The following is a 20,164-nucleotide window of genomic DNA, read 5'->3' on the forward strand; positions in this document are numbered from 1 at the left end:
TGACTGGTTGAAAGAAAGGATGAAAGTTAATTTTCCTGAAGAAGTTCATCAAGAAGATAATACAACATCACTCTTGGCTAAGTTGAATAAGCCAAACGAAAAGAGACCATCTAAGCCAGCCAAGAAGTTTTCTTTGATCCAAAGGAACAATGCGGGATTCAGGTCTGTCTAGGTGGCCGTGCCTAAAGTAGATAAAGCTCAGGATAGCATCACTCCTAAGGAATATGCAATCACCACCATAAGCTTGGGTAAGACTACCAAAATTCAGGAAGTCCAGGAGTTTGATGATTCCTGCAACGCACTCAAGATGAGATTGAACAGGGAAGTCGAGAAGAGAAAGAAGCTGGAAGCTGAAAATGAGTAGCGGAAGAGGTATGTCCAGCATTTGACAAACCCCATTGATCAAGAGGAGGTAGCAGTTACTCCACCCTTGCCCCTTCCACAGGAGTCCATGAAAGATTACGAGGACATGAGAACAACTTTCAGAGAAGTCAAAAGATGGACTTCTAATGCCACAGAGCGTGCTGATATACTTGTTGAGAATTTAGTATCAACATATGACTCCACCTCATCCCTCTTGAGCAGAATCCAGGATATATCTACAGCTTGGGAGGATATTGAAAACATTCGGAACAGAGTAATCCCGTGCTTGAAATCCATTAGGGGGCTTCCCCAACAGGATTTAATTGATGGAAAGGTTATTCAGCCTGGTGACATATATGACTTCAACACTTGGCACTTTGCCTTGACTACTAGGGTTGAATCTCTTAAGAAATTAGAAGCTAAGTGTGTGGAGATAGAGAAGATTATCTAGGGTATTCAGGATAACGTCTTCCTTGTAGCAGTTGAGGTATTGAGGCAGGATGAGGTGCACAAAAAGCATTTATGTGTAGAGAATCTGAAGGCCAAGATTCAAGGAAATTTCTTTAACTTCACAAGGCCGATTCTCAAAGATGATCTCACCAAAGTTTCAAGCTTCTTGCTCATTGATGAGAACTTCTTAACCCAGACCGCTAACTGGGAAGGCACTCTCGCCACATGTATTGATGACATGGATATGATTGATTATCAAATTGGCAACTTTCCACATGTCACCATGGAGGAGTTTCAGCCACTTGCGTCCAGATACATTGAATTTGCAGCTTCCGGAAGGGAAAGTGGACGCTCACTTCCTTGAAAATAGCAACTTGTGCCACTTGTCTTGTTCTCTTTTGTTTGAACTAGTTGAGTTTTGGGAAACCCTAATTAGGGTTTTGTTTATTCGATCTGGGCCCTTGATCAATATTTGATCTCATCTGTTCAAAACTTTTGTGTGCCTATATAAGGTCTCCTCCTCTCAGTTGGAGTGTGTGAGGTTTTTGATAAATTGTTGCAAGATGTCATTTTGGATAATAAATTGCTTGTGTGCTTCTAGGTTTTGTAATCTCTATTATCTAAGTGATTAGCATGGTTTACAATTTCTTCAACACAATAGATTATAATTTGCTTTAAGTTGTTAAATGTAATGCGAGATTTTATGAGTGTTGATTCAAGGTGAAGCTATTTGCTCATACTTTTGATGAGTGGATGATTTTAATTCATCCTGCAAAGTTAGTCTGAGCTTGTCTATGTGGATGCTTAACTTCTATCTAAGTATATATTACTCAAATTGATGATATTTACTTTAGATGTGAAAATTACAAACACAAACCCTTGAAGATTGCACCCTGCTTTGTCTAGTTGATTTGGCGAACCAAAGTAAGGTTTCCTTTGCCTTAATCAACACCGTCTCTCAAATTTCCTAGGAGTAGAATAGAACCTCTAAACCCTTATCCTTTTTATCCTTTTTGAGGAAGTCTAAATCTGAAAATCACAAAAAAGAGAGAGCAATTATTGTTAAATCCATCTAAGTCAAAGCTTGTGAATGATATTTTTGAGCGTAAGTCCCCCTTGTATTTCAGCATACATAACCAAGGAAGCTACCCCACACAAAGTCACTTGTTCGCATACAAAAGCCTTGGAGTCGCGGTGTGGTCTTACATACTCCAAGCACCATTTGAACTTCTATGTGCTCACAATCTTAGTTAAAGAATTTGCAACATTACCCTAACCAGCTTCTCCTTGCCATCCTCGACCATATCTCTTACAAAATGATACTCAACATCAATGTGCTTTGTCTTGGCATGAAAAGTCAGGTTCTTAGCTAGGTAGATTGGACTCTAACTGTCACAATAAACTATTATTGTACCTTGTTTTATTCTAATATCTGAACACAGTTTTTTAAGCCAATTGTTTTCTTTACAAGCACGAGTAGTTGTCATATACTCAACATCAGTACTGGACAAAACAACCACAACCTATTGCTTACTCATCCAACTGATTGCACCACCAAATAAAGTAAACATAGAAGCACTGGTGGATCTTCTGCTATCAATATCACCTGCTTAGTGTGAATCCTCATACCATGAATATCAAGGGAAATTTCATGTCCTGTCAAATTATCACGATAACACAAAGAATACACAAAGAATACTCAGAGGTACCCTTCAAATATTTGAAGACTCTTTTAACTGCATCCCAATGAACTCTCCCAAGATTAGAGATATATTTGGGAAGAACTCCCATTGGTTGGGCAATGTTTGGTCTAGTATAGACCATAGCATACATCAAACTTCCAACTGCACTTTGGTAAGGTACTCTAATCATGTCTTCCATCTCTGATGGGGATGTAAGACAATTTGAAATAGATCACTTCGTTCCAACTATAAAAGGAACAGATAATGGTCTACGTTCTTGCATATTGAACCTCTGTAAAATTGAGTTTAGATACTTGCCTTGGCCTAGCCATAGCTTTCTGTTCACTCTATCTCTTCTAATTTCCATCCCAAGAATGTGTTTAGCTACACCAAGATATTTCATTTCAAATTTTAAAGTTTAGGAACGTGTTGAGACTTTAGTTCTGACCCTACTATTCTACTGTGTCTACCTTTCTGCTAACACCTATTTTTGTTTGCTAATTTTCTCTGTCCATGCATGTGAATAGAGTTTCTACCATAAATTTCAGATTTTTTTGCACATTGTTCTAAGCGCTCCATGCATTTGACTAGGGTTTTCTACCCCAAATTTCAGGCTTTTCTACCCTATGTTTTGTGCGCCCTAGGGTCTCTACACTTTTGGTACCCTCTGCCCATTGTACAGAGGGTTTCTAACTACTTTCAACCCACACGATTTAGAAATAGAGAGAGAGAGAGAGCGAGCAACACTGAAGTCGGAGTTTCCGAGCTACAATTGATTGGCTTGAGCTAGATTAATGTTCAAATGAAGAAAACTTTACTATTTTAGTTCAATCCATTGAGTAGGGAAGTGATTGGCTTTACCTCTAACCATTGATACTAGTGAATGTGAAAGACCTCACGACCTCATGCCCCCGCCACCAACACTAATTTACAACCTTCAGAACCCCACGAAAGTCCATGGCGCGCATCATTTCTGTGATATTTTATGATGTTAAAACCCTTCTTCTACACTCCAATATTTTCAGTGTCCAGGCTCCAGATGTCATCGAATCATTTTTCAATCCGTCGTCCTTTTTTTTTTAGGCATTGTAATGTCCCTGATGGCACCCCGACCATACAACCTCCCTGTACGATCAACAACAGCACTGGCACCTCCAATCGTGCGGCCACCTTCCCGTGCGGTCGACACCCTTCTTATCGTACGGACACACCTCCGGTCAACAACAGCACTGGCACCTCCAATCGTGCGGCTGCTTGGTCTACCTGTGGCGGTCGTTTTGCCCTTACGTGGCTGTGTGGATTGTGCGGGCTTGGTCTCTTTTTTTCTTTTTCCTTTTGCGGCTGCTGCGCATTGGTGTGCATAACCCTTGCTGTGCGTGTTGATCGGGCCGTGCGGTGCGTCTTCCTCCTCCTCTATCCCTTGCTGTGCGGCGGTGTTCGGTGTTGTGCGGTGGTCGGGTTGTGCTGTGGTGGGTTCATGTCTCGGCAACAACCTTCGGTGGCTCCCACCGCACGGTGTGACCGTTGCATGATGGTGTCACCGTCGGTGGTTTCACCGCACGGTGGTGTCACCGTCGGTGATTCCATCGCACGGTGGTGTCATCGTCGGTGGTTCCACCGCACGGTGGTGTCACCTTGGTCCCACTGCACAGTGGCCATTTTCCCTTTTTTTTTTTTTTTTTGACCGTACGGTCGCTGTCGTACGACCGTGCAATTTTTTTCAAAATTTTTTTTTTTAATAAATTTTTGATCGTATGGTCGCCTGTCATACGACCGTACGTTTCTTTCTTTCTTTCTTCCAACCGTACTGTCATCTGCCATACGGCCCCGTACGGTGGTGTTTTTTTTTTTCACAATTTTTTTTTTTTTTTTTTAAAGTTGTCTAGAGAGTCTTCGGCTCGGGTCCCCTGTCTCTGGGATCGCCCTTCATCCTTCTCGGTTTTCCTCGCCCAAAAGTCTCCTGCTTTTGTCCCGTGCCTCTCGAGTCGCCTGCCCGGCCTCTTAGGTCCCCTTCCATCCTCTCGGGTCCCCCTCTGGCCTCTCGGGTGTCTGTCCGGCCTCTCGGGTCCCCTACGCGCTTCGCGTGGTAGGGTTTCAATTTGGGCCTATTGGTGGCAAGTTTATTTTCCATGGCCATCCGAAGACCTGGAACCACAAATTCTACAGGGACCACGGTCTCCTTCCCGTACATAAGAAGAAGAATAATAAAGATTTTGAAGACTGCGGTCTTCCACACAGGGTTCCAATCATTGCCAACACTCTTCAGATTATCTACGTCGCCAGGGTTTGGGGCGTCTCCCTTCCAATATTCTTTGTATTCCGGCAAGTACACCTCTGTTGGTTGCTCTGGTTCCTCTACTTCGAGCCTATAGCTTTGGAACATTTCGTAATCCTCCATTTGCCAGTGGAAGAGCCCGTTAAGTGAGCATACCTCATCTTCAGAACATCCCTTCAATTCGAGCATCCCTTCACTGTTCGGCTCCATCGCGTTCTTGCCCTTGCTTTCATCGGGACCCCCTTCCCCTTTATTAGAGTCCTCTGAGTCCGAGTCTGAAGAGGCGAGCTTTTCGCCAACATCTTGGGTGTGTAGGTCAATGGTATATTTCCGCCCTCCCTTCTCCATGGAAAGTGTATTTTTCTTCCAGTTGTGGTTTACCCTCGCGTTGATCAACCACGCTCTCCCCAGGATGGCGTCATAGCCTTTCTTCTTCAAGGGAATAACCACGAAATCTAACAAGAATGGTTGCGTACCAATTGTCACTTGCTGGGCCATCAACAGGCCGAGTGGCTTAATGCCGTGTTGGTCCGCTCCCACCAGGTTGAATGTGGGTGGCCACAGGGTGGGCTTCCCTAGCCGCTTCCATGTTTCTTTTGGTAGTACATTCACCCTAGATCCCCCGTCCACAATGGTGTCCTTTAGAATGGTCCCACGGATACCCATTTCTACCACAGCTGGGTGTCTACCACTGCTCACGGCTAGTAACATCGGGTCAGTCGAAGGGCTGACGGAAACGTCCACCTGTGGTGTACTCTTCGAAGCGGTGGCGGGAACCCCTACCTGTGGTGCACTCGACGATGCGGTGGCGGGAACCCCTACCTGTGGTGTACTCGATAATGCAGTGCTTTGTACATTGGTGAGGATGGCAGTCCTCAATTGTGGCATAGAGTCTAGAAGGTCTTTTACCTTTATCGGCCGGCACCTCCATCTGCAAGATTTGCCCAATGATGTTATTTTTCGCTTCCGTACAGGATGATGTACTCGCCACCTCGTTGTCCCGTCGTTCGGTCATCATCTCACGTTCAATATTGGCCTTTGCCTCCCGTAATCTCTCCTTCTCCATACGGGGGTCGGGATAAGTGGCTTTTTTCGTCTGGGCGTGGGTGATCGCCAGTACTTCTTTCTCACCAGTCTTCTTAGCCTTCTCAATGTTGAGGAGATTAACCCCTGCCTGCGGGCAATTTGCGTCCTCATGGTCGCCTGGCCCACACCAACGGCAGAGGTGCTGAGGGGTGGCTTCCTTTGTGCAATCACGGGCGAAGTGCCCCCACTGATTACAGGCCCTACATTGGATAATTGGCCGGCCCTTGGTGTCATACTGGATACGGCTTCTGTTATTGTTATTGTTGCTATTCCTTCCGCCGCCGCGTCTGTTGTCCCGGTATCCTCCAGATGATGCCGTTGTGTTAGTATGTTCGCCGGTACCCGCTGGTGCGGATGTTGTGGCCTGTTCTGTGAACAACACCTGGTTCATTTGCGTACCTCGGGTTTTCATGTTGTATGGGCACTCCTTGGTGGAGTGTCCCATCACTTGGCAAATCTCGCAGAATGCCTTCTTTTGGCAAGTACCCTTTGTGTGCCCTTCCTCTTTGCACTCAGTGCACCATATGTCCCCTTCGTTCCGACCAGTGCTTCTCATTATTTTGAATTCCTTTTTCATTCGGTCCATGTCTTTTTGGAGCGCTTGCACCCGTTTGCCAGCCTCGTCATCGCTACTGCTTTCCTATGAAGAGTCATCATCCTCGGATGAGGATTTATTACTTTTCTTCTTCTTTGATGTTTTGTGTTCGCTCTCCAGGTCCATCGCCCTATTATAAGCGTCGTCATATGACGTAGGTGGTACAATTTTCATCTTCCTCCGTAGGGAGGATTTCAACCCTTCAACGAACCATCGTTTCTTCAATCCATCTGCGGGTTGGCTTTCCATTTTACCCAAGAGTTCTTTCAGCCTCCGACTGTATGCCCGTACTGTCTCCCTGGTACCTTGTTTGGTACTGTATATCTCCGTTACAATTTCATTGTCATCACGGAGCAACCGAAACTCCCCCGTGAATTCCTTTTGTAGATTGGCCCACGTGGCCACTTTTTGCTTGTCCACATCGGAGTACCAATCTATGGCAACTCCTCGTAACGTGGCTGGGAACTGCTGTACCCAGTCATCCTGGTCTGTTACTCCGTTGGCGGACCAAATGGTTTCACATGTACGGCAGTGCCGTAAGGGGTCTTCCTTGCCCTCCCCTGTGAACTTTGGCAATTTTTGTTTACTTGCCATCCCACCGCTGGGTCTCGCTCCTCTAATTCCTTGTGTGCTTGTACCTGGCGATCCTCCGCCTCCTGCAACTGAACCTCCACTCATGGGTCCTCCGGAAAAAGTTGCTGACACCGAACCAAACAAATTGCCTCCCGTACGGTACCCTTGTGCTCCCTCGGCACCTTCGGTCATATCGTCACCTTCCGTTGTCTCCCTCCGGTTGTCCTCTGAAATGGACAAATTCTTTAGCAAGTCTCTGGTAGCGTCGATCAGGTTTAGACTTCGCCTTGTTTGTTCCACCAACTCTTCACAGCTTCTTACCCTACGGTGGTATTCTGGCGAACTGTAGAGTTCTCCTTCGGCACCCTCCGTGACTCCTTCTGGCAGCCCTACAACAATGTAGACAGTGTAGTTCTCTCCGTCTATCTCTGCCTCCGCAACCTCCGTGACACCTCCTGGGTTCCCTTCGGGCAACCCCTCGGCCGGTCGCCCCTCGGCAAGCTGCCTTAGCCTACGCCTTCGTTCTATCTGCTGTCTAAGATTCAACGCGGTTTGTGCCACTTCCCATTCGTCACTCTGTATCTTTTTATTTTTGTCCTTATTTAGTCTATTGGGCATAAGTCACTTCCATACACAACAAACACACGCCATGTACACAAATAAACTTTTATTATTTTTATTTTTATTTTGCCTTTCGGCCACAATTTATATCAGCAGTGTGTCGGGATTATTACAAGGTTCAATTTCCTCCTGGCCTGGCGCCATCTCGTTCCGTTACCTGTCGGCTGTTCTCTTCGTAGCGTTGCAGGATTTGTTGTCGTCGCTCTTCCTGGGCAATCTCCTCTAGGCGGGCCTGTTGTGCCAGCGATGCCTGTGCAAGCAACCGGGGGAGGTGGTTCATCAACCGGTTTATTGCCGGGCTAACCTCCAGCGCTGTCCACACGACACTTGGTGGGATTTCTACCTTTGCCGCTTCTCGTCGAACGTATGTCTGAATGGCTACCTGGAGCAAAATTGAAAATTCTCGCGTTGCCGTGTCTTCTCCTGTATAAAGTTCTGTCCGCGCGTCGTCGGCCTTCGGGTTTACTTCACCAACGGGTAGGCCCATTGTGTCTGTGCGCCATCCGTTCTTCCGTTCCCGAGTTCGTCTAGGCAGCGGTGCCAAATGTTTGCCCTCTCAGGTAAACGGTTAAATGCAGAACGTAAATGCACAGAACATAATGGAAATATATTAAATAACCAGCCTCTGTATTAATTCCACAGTCCATGTACAATAAGTGCTTATAACATTACATCTGACACGACTAACTTGATCCTACTTCAAAGAAAAGGTACACCATATATAATACCCGAAGGGGCGCGACACAACTTTCGCGACTCCAACTACCTACCCGTCGGCCAACTAACTGACCGCCGTAACTCATTATTACCGACGACAACATAAACATAATATAACAACATAACATAATGATTATTCCCGACAATAGACCATAAGTCAATTCCTTGCCTTGGGTGATGTACCTCATCACCTAAGTCGATTAGAGGGGACCGGCTAGATCCGTCTCTTCTTGGATGAACTTGTCAACCAAGCCATTCATATATGCATATAGATCATCAGTATATATATATATATATATATATATATATACTGCCAACCAGGGATTTGCGTATCCCTCCATCAGGCTTAAGGGAGTTTTCCCCCTACGGCCTTCATTATTTAATCATATTTATATTGCATTTGACAATTTTATTATTATTTCCATTTCGTAATTCACATTATTAACATATATTCTTAACTATTCATTAATACGTATTTGTTAACATATATTTTAAATATGCCTAACTATCATCATATTGTTATTAATTTCCTTAATCAAATCTGTATTAACATGTTCATTCCCTAATGTGTTAATTTGTATATTATATTCATTAATAAAGTAAATAACATTAACATGCTAATTACCTACGTTCCTTGATATTAACACATTACTTATATTCCTTATTTAAATGAAGCCAATTGTAATAGCATACTAACCCCTATATTCCATTTACATATATTAACATATTAATAACATTACGTGAAAAACATATAACACGTACCTGTTTGTACACAGCCAATGTATCTCCCTTCCTTTCCAACGCTGGTCCTCCCTTCCTTGCCTTCTCCCTTCCCCCTTATTATTTGTATCCTGTGAGGGGTTGTACCCCTTCACGGTGCCCTTCCGCATGGAGGGGTGTGGCGGTGATCACAGCCTAGGCTGTGATTACCATCGCACCTCTTGTGCGGAGGTAATCGGGGTGGCGGTGGGGGGGGGGGGCATTAAATACTTTCGTTTAATTAACTTGCTTTATTTTATTTAGTTTTATTTGCTTTTTCTTATTCGGTTTAGTTTTTGTAAAAGAATTATTAAATATTAAATAATTCACTTTTGTCATATTTAAATGTATTAAATATTTGATTGGCATTTATTATATATTAAATATATTTTATTAATTTAATCATTTATTCATTTGGAACTTATTTAATTAATCTATAAATATATTGACATTATGTAAATACTTTTACATTATGTGATACTTTTACAATTGATTGGCTTGAGCTAGATTAATGTTCAAATGAAGAAAACTTTACTATTTTAGTTCAATCCATTGAGTAGGGAAGTGATTGGCTTTACCTCTAACCATTCATACTAGTGAATGCGAAAGACCTCATGACCTCATCATTTCAGCGCTTTGGAGACGACGAGGGCGACGATAGACGATGAGGGCGTTGCAGACAGAAGATGAGGGCGTTGCAGACGAGGGTGGTGCAGGTCTCAAGGGCGTGTGGATGGAAAAATAAAAGTGGGGCTCAGAACACAGGGTTTTTGGGATCTTGGAACCAACAGAGAAGGGCCCCATCTCCAATACGTAAGGCTTTCAAACTCCCAAGGTTTTGTTGGGCCCATGCAGTGACAAGGTGTGCCAGTATCGGTCCCCCTATTTTATTTTCTTTTCCTATCTCCCGCTTTAAACTTTTTTATTTCTGCATTTTGCTTTACTTTGGGGTAAAACAAAACTGGTCTCCAATAAAGCAACTGTACACGAAACTTCACCCGGTTTAATCAATAAAACAACAAACCATCACGGGGTCCATTAGTGGTGAACCAGAGGGAAACTTAATAGTAGTTTGTCAGCAAGCCCGTGGGCAGCAATTTTTTGTATCATCCAGGGTTAATGGTGGGGGCAGATAATAACCTACACGTTCAGTTAATGAGCTCCATGTTAAACCTTTGTTGTCATGAGGGTTGGAAACCTCCTACAACCCTACGTGAGGCTCCTCAGCCTGTGGCAAATTTCAAAGGTTTAACAAGGTCCTGGGGGTTTGTCATGGCAGATTTTCTCCAGAGACAGGCATACAACACAGATGAAAGATTGATACTAGTGAATGCAAAACAATATAAAGGTATATTAAGATGTAGGCAAACTCGAAGGTTAAGGCAATCACATAAGAAACGATTTGCAATGATTTGGCTGAGGGTGAACAATATTTCTGACAAGACTTTTCAAACCAGTATGGAACAAGAGGGGCAGAAAGAGAACGATAAGCTAAGGTTAAAAGAACAAGCAGATGTTAATGAGATTCACAAATCTAATTTGTTTCAGGCAGAAGTATACACATCAAATAAAGAGGACAGCATGGAAGATAGGCAAGATATAACGATTTTTTATAGCCCAACTTCAACACCATTATTATGGTCCTCTGAGTTATGCGAAGAGGAGCTTATAGAAGTAAAATGGAGGTTCGAGGTTCTAAAAGAAAGGAATTGGGAAGAGGAGAACAAAGTATACGAAGCAATAGAGTATACAAGCAAAATAGACAGAGAGAACAAAAACCTTAAAGAGCAAATCTCAGACATGTAGATCAAAATGGAAACAGGACAGCAAGAGTTGGAAACCATAAAACAGGAACTAGAACAACTGAAATTGATTAAAGATAGGGGATCAGAACTGATAGAAGGAGAGGACACGACACAAGTAAAAGAAATTCAACTGGCATTAGCTGACTTGGAAACGAAAGAGTCTAAATTAAGGGAGCAGATAGAAGAGGCTAAATCTTGGTCACAAGTGGTAAGTGGATCAGCAAACAAACAAAAAGGTATTATTGAGCAGCAAATCAAAATACAGATAAAGGAAGAACAAGACAATTTTGGTAAGGCTACAAATATAATTATCAAAGGAATCAAAGACATCGGAGAAAAGGAGAGAACCAACATTCTAGCTAGAGACTTTCTTAGAGATAAGTTGGAATGGACATGGGGTATTCAACAAGCAAATAGGGTAGGAAGGAAGATAGATGGAGGTAGAGATAGGCATATAAGAGTTACTTTGAGAAACATAGAGGATAAAAACATGATCCTCAGAAATAGAAGGCTACTTAGAGGTTCACAATTCTATCTAGATGAAGATCTGACTTTTGTGTAGCAGGAGGAACAAAGGAAGGAATGGGATAAAGTTAAGACAACAAGAAATGAAGGAAAGTGCGCATGGTTGAAGAATGGGAAAGCGCAGATTACGCAGCACTTCTTGAATAAGAAATAGGAAATAGGGGCCCCATGGGACTGCTTAAGTGTAGTGAGTCTGCAGAGGTTATCCTTGGAGAAGAGGTCCCGGGGTGGGGTCCATAGCAGAAGGGAAAGATATTATCATTTTTGTTGAAACACATGAGCATGACAGCTGTAAGGTTCCGAATTTTGTCAATTACTAAAAATTTTCAGTTTGGAACAAAGGGAATGGAACAGGTAAAGGGCATGGGGGAGTCATAGTACTTATAAATGAGAAATGGTATGGCATTGTTAAAGTTGAGAAAGAGGACCCAAATAAACAATACATTTGGCTGCAAATAACAGTAAATGAAACAATTTTCAGGTTGGCCGCTTGTTATTTCGCTCCTAAAAACTCCAAGCTCTACAAGAGAGGTAATTTCGACAATGAAGATCCTTACACATCATTAAAAAAAGATATCTCCTTATTCAACACCTTAGGAGAGAAATAATGCTAATAGGTGACTTTAATTCAAGGACAGCTAATAACCAATCTGTACAATTGAACAATGATGAAAAAGGAGAAAATAATCCTCTATGGATGGAAGAAGGTGAGGGTCAATCTTGGGAAAGAACTTCACAAGATTACAATGGGGATATCTCACACTTTAGGGCATAATTATTGGGGATGTGTAGTTTGTTTGGTATGGTTATTTGCAACGGAATGAGGAGCTAGCCGACATCAAGGAATATCACTTGCAAAACATACAATGGTCAGAGTGTGGTTGATTACTTGATTTTCTCTCAAAATCTTATATCTAAAGTGTTGGAGTTTGACATTGGTGACTGCCCTATATAATTGAAATCCGACCATATGCCTCTTTTTGTCCAAATGGACTTGTGCTACATGCAATCCACAAATTAAACAAGATCTTAACATACAAAAGAAAACAGTTGTTGAAGGCAAAATCCTCATAAATCAAGGAAATAGGGGCATCTTCAATGCTGTCCTTAAGCAGCAATTCTGTGAACTAAATAATATGATGGAGGGGGAAAGACTCGATAAAGAGGATGATCATGTTCATAGCAGCCTGCTGATACCTATTATACACAAAGCTTTGAGTGCTTGCAAAAGGACTTGTAGTAGAAGAGGGTCGGGAATTCTTTCCCGGCAAACCCGTGGTATGACGAAGAGTGCAAGGCAGCCAAGAGATTTTTGAAGGGTAAAAATCCGAGCAAAGAAAACAAGAAGAAATACGCAAAAAGTTGATTCAAGCAAAAAAAGAAGAGTATGTAAATGCGAGAAGGAAGGAGTTAATCTCTCTTTGGTAGAAACAACCCCAAAGATTTTTGGAAGGAATTGCAGCAATAGAGAAAACAAACTGAAAATAGTATTACTGATGCCCAATGGCTTGATTATGCAAAGCTTCTTTATGAGCGGATTCACGAGAAGCACTCTCCTCCCATAGTAACACATCGGTGGAGCTATTCACGGTAGAGGATATCAAAAAGGGGATAAAGAGTTTAGCAAATGGTAAGGCAAGTGATATTGATGGGCTTCAAGTTGAATTTCTAAAGTGGGGAGTTGAGCTCCTCGCTCCTCACATAAAGGGTATATTCAACAGTGTCATTCGAGATGGTTTCCCATCGGATTTGACAACTAGTGTGGTTATCCCTCTCTTTTAAAGTGGGGATACCAATAATCCATCTAATTACCGCACTATTATGGTCAATCCTCTTCTAGACAAACTTTTTGGGAGCATGGTAGAGCGTAGAATCAGTAGTTGGGCAAAAGGTGAAGGCATAAGGGCCAAAGGTCAGGCTGGTTTCAGACCTAGACATTCTACCATCGATCACTGCATCACTCTCCGGCATTTGATAGAGAAAATATGGGACAATCAAGGGCAAGAGGCATATTGCTGTTTTGTAGACTTTAAAAAAGCCTTTGACACGGTGCCTAGAGATAAGTTATGGAACAAAATGGAAGATTTGGGTGTCCTTGACATATATAGAGCGATTGTCCATAGGCTATACTAGAAAGTTAGAGAAAAAATTAGAACTAAGGAAGGAATGTCCGAGTGCTTTGGCAGTGACATTGGTGTTAGGCAAGGGTGCCCTCTATCCCCCATTTTATTTGGTTTATACATTGATAAACTTGAAACATGGTTAAACAATTCGGATGGGGAAGGGGTTCATCTTGCAAGATATGTGGTGAAATTACTTTTATATGCTGATGATCTCATCCTAATTTCTAAAACGGCTTAGGGTCTGATGGATCACTTAAGCGCTCTAGAGCATTTTTGTATGGAGGTTGGGATGCAAGTGAACATTTCCAATACCAAGATCATGATTTCCTCTTTAAAGAGGAAAGAAAAACAAATTACCTTTCTTTTCGAAGACAATCTGTTTGAAATTGTGAAAGAATACAAGTATCTAGGGGTTGACTTCCACTATAAGCTTAGTCGGGAGACTTGTAGAGCGAAAAGGATACAGGGAGGATGGAAAACATCATATCTACTTCAAAATAGGTGCAGAAATGCTGAATTATGGGATTGGCAACCAAAAAAACTCTTTTTGGTTTGCTGGTCACACCGGTTGTTCTCTATGGTTGCGAAGTTTGGGGAGGCAACATGTCAAAGTGTGGATGGAGACAGTTAGAAAGAATTCAAAAACACCTAATCACAAGCAATCTCAAAGTTAAAACATCCGTGCCATATGAAATCCTTTTGGCGGAAGCTGGTGCTTTTCCATTGGAGGCATCAGCTTTAACTTGGTTAATAAGTTGTCTAAAGAAGGTTGAAAACATGGATAACCATCGGTGGCCCACGATTGCGATGGAAGAGGGTCTTAACCGTAGGAAAAAAACTTGGATGAAACAAAACATAAAGTGGCTGAATAAATGGAACATCAAACTACACGATTGTCCTAATACCAACAAGGAAATAAAGAAATTTGTCATTGAAAAGCTTCAAACTGCCATGTGAAATAACCACATTGGGCGCAAAAAGGCATATTACATTAAAGAGTTTAACCCAACTGGGAACATGGAGAGAAAGCATATTTAGGGGCAGTTATTAAAGGGAAAGCTAGGCTGTTAGTGGCACAACTGAGGACTGGTTTGCATCATCTCAGGTGTGAAACGGGTAGGTGGCAAAGGCCCAAGGAGTTATGGGAAGAGAGAACTTGTTTGTTTTGTGGGATGGGAGCAATGGAGACTGAATGGCACTTTCTTACTGAATGCACAACGTATGAAGATATTCGGGCTCAGTATGAGATCATTTTGAAGGCCGACAACATGCATCAGTTATTTGACGAGGACAAGATCAACCAAACGGTTAGCTTTCTAGTCAAGATTCATAGCAGGAGATCAGACATGGAAAAATATATTTAGGGGGTTTAGTGTGTGTTTTCTTGGTCCCATAGACTGTTCAGTCTCATGGACGTCAGTAAAATCATTCATTCATTTCTTGCCCTACTTGTGCTTGATGTTTGCTGCAACAGTTGATACACTCGGTCTTCTATTGCCCCTCATAATTGTTGCCATCTGGAACAGTTGGCCTTGACCAGTCAAACATTAGGACCACAAACACACAAAAAGGGTTGAAAACATTGGAAATCCCATTGATTCGCTGTGGGTTAGTGATTTCCAGACCAGATTTGCCTGGGGGATTGCAAATCAAGAACCCTGTTTGCCTTAGGCAATTGAACCACATACTCATATCTTGAGAGAATTGGACCAGAATCCAGGGCTGCTGGTTTATAAATTGGTAACAGTGTATTTGAGTAAAGGAAAAGACATTCATTAAAGTCTAAATCTTAGTTGAAGAGTAGAAGAGCGGATGGTTGCATCTGGGCTAATATTTCAACTAGTGACAGAGGATATAAGCCCAGTAAATGCTCTAATTGTAAATTAAATGAAAATAAATTCATTCTTTGAACTTTAAGCAATGTAATCAACATCCCAGTGCTTTTGTACTTTTACTCCACACTGCATAAATGTATTCTTTGCTGATTTCCTGATGAATCAAATAAACAATGAGGAAGCAGGTCACATATTCTTTGGTGATTTTTAAGCAGCATTTAAGCCTTAGTGCTTTGTGCTTTTAACTGATTCTCAATTTGTCTTATCTGTGAGGGTGTTTTGGCATTCTTTAAATACTGACAAACTTGGTCTAGTTTTCTTCTGGCAAGTGAACAAAATAGTATAGGTTTTGGAGAGGATGTCAACTTTTGTTAGTTAAAGACCTGCAACCCTGCTTTTGAAAACATGCACTTCCACTGTTTTTTACATTATGGTTTACAGAGAGGCCTACTGATTTTGAAGTGCTCATGTTTTTGTTTCATGCTTTTTAAGATTTATTTAATGACAGTACATGCAGTACTAAATCAGTTGCCTTTGGTGACATGGTTAAAATTTTTAACACTCTAGCGGGGCAAAACATCTTTTTGGCATTTGGCTTGGTGATTAATTAACGGACCCATTGGTAGAGCTTTGCTTTCCCCAAAATAAATTTCTAATGGCAGAATTCTTCTCCAAATTTTGGGGCAAATAAAACTCCAACGACATGGCTGTGTTCTGATGCCTTTTCTGAAGTGATTTGCTTGTAGCAAGACTAGAGCACAGGTTTTTACATTTAATCTGCTCAACAAATATTGCATATTTTCTCTGCAATCAAAATACTTTGTTGATTCTCAGTTCAGTAGGTGTAGAGTAGGTCAAAAACATACATTTGATATATTGTGACATTAATATTTGTGCTAACTTTTTTATTTCCATGTTCAACAATATGTCTATCGTTTTGCTATAGTTACAAACATCAGACAAATAAATATAATTCTGAAACTCTTTTTCCTATAGGTGAATACTCTACTTGAAAGCCTTATAAGTGATCCCTTTCTAGCCTGGATGGAGGAGATACTCATGTCTCCAGTTTTCATCTCTCACATTTGCATGGGTAAATGCAAAGAGAGTATAAACCACATTTTGTTGATAGGGTAAGAGATCAAACATTTTGACATTTTGTCAAACATTCTGTGGCCTTTCTCAACACTCAATAGGGGATTACAGATATTTCGAGTAAGAGAACATTGGTAAAGATATGGAGTTACAAATCAAATTCTGATTGATTTGATCTTTGACATTTTGTATTGTTCTTTATTTCAAGTTGAATCAGGTTTGGGCATCTTTTCATTCAGAGTTAAACTTTATGCATTAAGGATTGATCCATTCCATTTGCTTTTCACATGTCATTCTATTAAATATTAATGTTTAGGTCAAACTTGAGACCAATAAACAGTGTTTAGCTGTATCTCAAAGACTGCATATGTTCTCTTTGTAGGTTCTCCTCGACATAAATTCAAAAAATGGAAAGCATTCAAGCTTAGAAGATCTTCCTCGTAGCTTTTCTTTTCAGTTATTCATAGAGTCCTCATCTTTACTAGTATGTGCAGGCACTATTATATTGGTCTTAATTATGGGTTGGATTGGTGCTACCCATGTAAGAGCACGTGTTTCTGTTTTTCCCATATTAGCTATGGAGGTCATGGTAGTTAGCCAAGAGGGCTAGTTGGACCTTGTCGAAGAACCCACATTTTCCTGTACAATAGTTGTATGAGTTATTTAGCAGTTGCTTTTAAACAGTTTTGCTGATCATTACTTATAGTATATACAGTCAATCATATTCTCTGTGGTAAAATCTAATTATAATTTGTCACAACTAACTCCATGGCACTTAATTTAAATTATTTAACTGCATAAGCAAATGCTAATGTGAAGGTATCGCCCAAACCATTTTTCTTCACATCCATGGCACTTAATTTAAATTATTTAACTGCATAAAGAAATAGGAGTTATTATTTAACTCCTATTTGTGCCCAATCAAATAATGAATTTGTGATTGTTTGATTCTTAGATGTCTGTAGTTGATTGGATATTGTCTAAAGTTACAGAGCAAAGATGTTTTTCTTTTCTTTTCTTTTGCTTATATTTTAGACATCAATTTTAGTTTTAAAATTTTCATTAAATATTATTTTACTATTAAATGTTTATGAAAACATTTAAATACTTATATTATTAATTTTTTTTTTGTAATATAAAAATGAGCATTTCAAATCATAATAAAAGTAATTTAAAAAAATTACTATTCATGGCATGGTGTGATGGTTAAATTGTGGCATTCTTGTTGGAGTCATCAAGGTTCAAACCCCCGCTCGACCATTGTTATCACAGGCATTGTGCACTCATTGATTCATTGTGCTTGCGGGTGTGAACCTTCACATTGATGCTATTGAGGTTCATATTTGTGACTTAGTGCTCCAAGGTCTCATTGTGACTTTGTGCCCCTGCCAGGCTATTGTGCTTGCAAGTTTGGATTACTTGCATTAATGCTATGTGTTGATGCTGGGGATGAGGTCCTGTTGGTTCACGTTTTATCATTTACCGAACATTAGAATAAAATATCCAAGGATACTCTACCCTCTCTTGAACAAAATCACTACGTGTGCCAAGATTGCGAGAAAGACCACACGACGACTCCAAGAACGGGCGGATGTATGTGTTGGATAGCTTCCTTGATTATGTATGCCGAAATACAAGGTGGACTTACGCTTGGCTTGTTCAATTTACAATGGAGATTTATTGTTTGAGTTTTGGATCATGGATTTCAAGAAAACTGAAAAGGGGATAAGGGTTTAGAAATTCTAATCTATTCCTAAGAATTCAAGAGACGGTAAAGATTGGGTGAAACTAATAACAACACTTTGTTTTGCCACACTTAGGACAACTACGCAAAGCATGTGCAATCTTCTAAGGTTGTGCTCAAGATTTTCACACTTACTCAAAGTATAAGTTAAGCATCCACATCAAAGCTCAGGCTAACTTTACACATTGATTGAAAATCATCCATCCAAAGAAAGTATGAGCAAAGTTTCACCAATTTAAACTATCAAATCCTTCATTCATCTAACAACTTGAAATAAAATCTAAACTATGATGAGGGATAAGAACCATGCAAACTCCAAAATAAGGGAAGTAATCACCATCAATTCGAACAATGTATTACTTATTACTTTGGCAATCATAAGCAACAATTACTTATCTCAACATGATTTGCAACATGCTCCCATGATTTACAAATGAGGGGTGAGCCAATTTATAGGCTCCCCAATTACAACTTAATGGCTAGGATTGATTTCAAATCAACGGTCAAGATTACAAAATAAAATCCTAATTAGGGTTTGGTACAACTAACTACCTCTCCACCAATGAGAAAATTACATCTGAGGACACTTGTCCTTCTTGCTAAATATAAACCAATAGTAAAATAGAGGGTTGTTGCATTGTGAAGTGTGCCTTCTTGTAGCTTCTGGATAAGTCAGGTTCATTGAACCTGGACATGTTGACTTGGAACAATCTGACTGTTGAGTGTCCTCCTTGAATTCTCCAACTTGTGCTGAAAAATTGCCCAAGTATGGAAATTTGTTTGGAATAGTCCTCTTGCCACTATCTGATCTTGATTGGGAGCTTGTCTTTGACTCTTTAGGAGATGAAATCCTTCAAGAAGTTGCCCTGGTTGCTTCAATAGGTTTGGGATTGTAAATGAAATCCTCTGAGAAGTCTGGAATTTCTTTTTATATTTTTTTTTGCCAAGTTTGAAGAATTTTCTTTCTTGATGCCTGGAGACTCTTTCAAGTGCCTAGGATTTTGGAGAAGAATTCCCTTGTGCCTTCGCCACAATGAAGGAAATTGGAACTTTTTTTGTGAAGTATCTCCCATACTTAGCCAAATTTTGGCGAGTCAATTTTATTTTGTGGCACCTTCATGTGGATCCTTCAACACCTAGCCAAGATGTTCACTATTTCTATGTTCAGACACTCTTTGCCTATGGATTTGCCTTCAATTCTGGATCTGGCTTGTGCTAAGTATAACAAACTTCGCCCTTGGACAAGGATTTTATGTTGGCATTGTGTTGTCATTGATGTCAACCGGTATAGGATGGCAACCGGTATGGGAGATGTATGCGCAGTACCGTCATTGATGCATACCAAATGTGATGTCTTTGATGTCACCTAGCTTAGCAAGTCACCGGTAAGTGAGAGAATGTCATTCAGCACAATGGCCATTGGAGTCATCGGTACACAAGTTAGTGTCTGACTTGTGTTGAAGATATGGATAGGAGACCGAAATGATATAACAACTGGTAAATGATGACATCTGTAAGGGAGCAAGATGCTAGTCGATTGATTGTGATGAAGAGGGGGAATGCTATCTAAATCACATCAACACCGGAGGTGAAGTATGTGCAGGCCACCGATATGCTATGTGGATGAGAAATAACAGGACTCCCACCGGATAAAGATGCAGTCACCAAATGAAGAGTTGATTGACAGTGAATGTGCCAACCGGATCACATGTGCCTGTTTGAAGATGTGCTGCTCAAACAGGGAAGCCACATTGGTACATTGCAAGAAGTAGATGACAAGGATCCACTCCCACCGGTAAGTGGAGCTTATCTCCTATTATGCATGGAATGCATCATAGTCCTCCGAGATAAGAGAGAAGAGTAGAAGGCAGGTAATTGAAGGCTCACACCGGATGAACTAGTGAAACACCAAATTG

General features: G+C 41.0%; 1 protein-coding gene across 21 annotated transcripts in view; it reads left to right on the plus strand.

Moving 5' to 3' along the window:
- The window catches only part of LOC131080019 (transcription factor bHLH130), a 68,975-nt gene that overhangs the window by 33,626 nt on the left and 15,185 nt on the right, over positions 1-20,164 (plus strand). For 3 of the 21 annotated variants that reach the window (XM_059218320.1, XM_058018093.2, XM_058018094.2), the window contains exon 5: positions 16,406-16,542. The exons of the other annotated variants lie outside the window; for them this stretch is intronic. The gene's annotated coding sequence lies outside the window, so the exon portion shown is untranslated. The remainder of the gene's footprint in view (positions 1-16,405; positions 16,543-20,164) is intronic. 21 annotated transcript variants of the gene reach the window in all.

The sequence above is a fragment of the Cryptomeria japonica genome, chromosome 3 (assembly GCF_030272615.1).
Source record: "Cryptomeria japonica chromosome 3, Sugi_1.0, whole genome shotgun sequence".
NCBI lineage: Eukaryota > Viridiplantae > Streptophyta > Pinopsida > Cupressales > Cupressaceae > Cryptomeria > Cryptomeria japonica.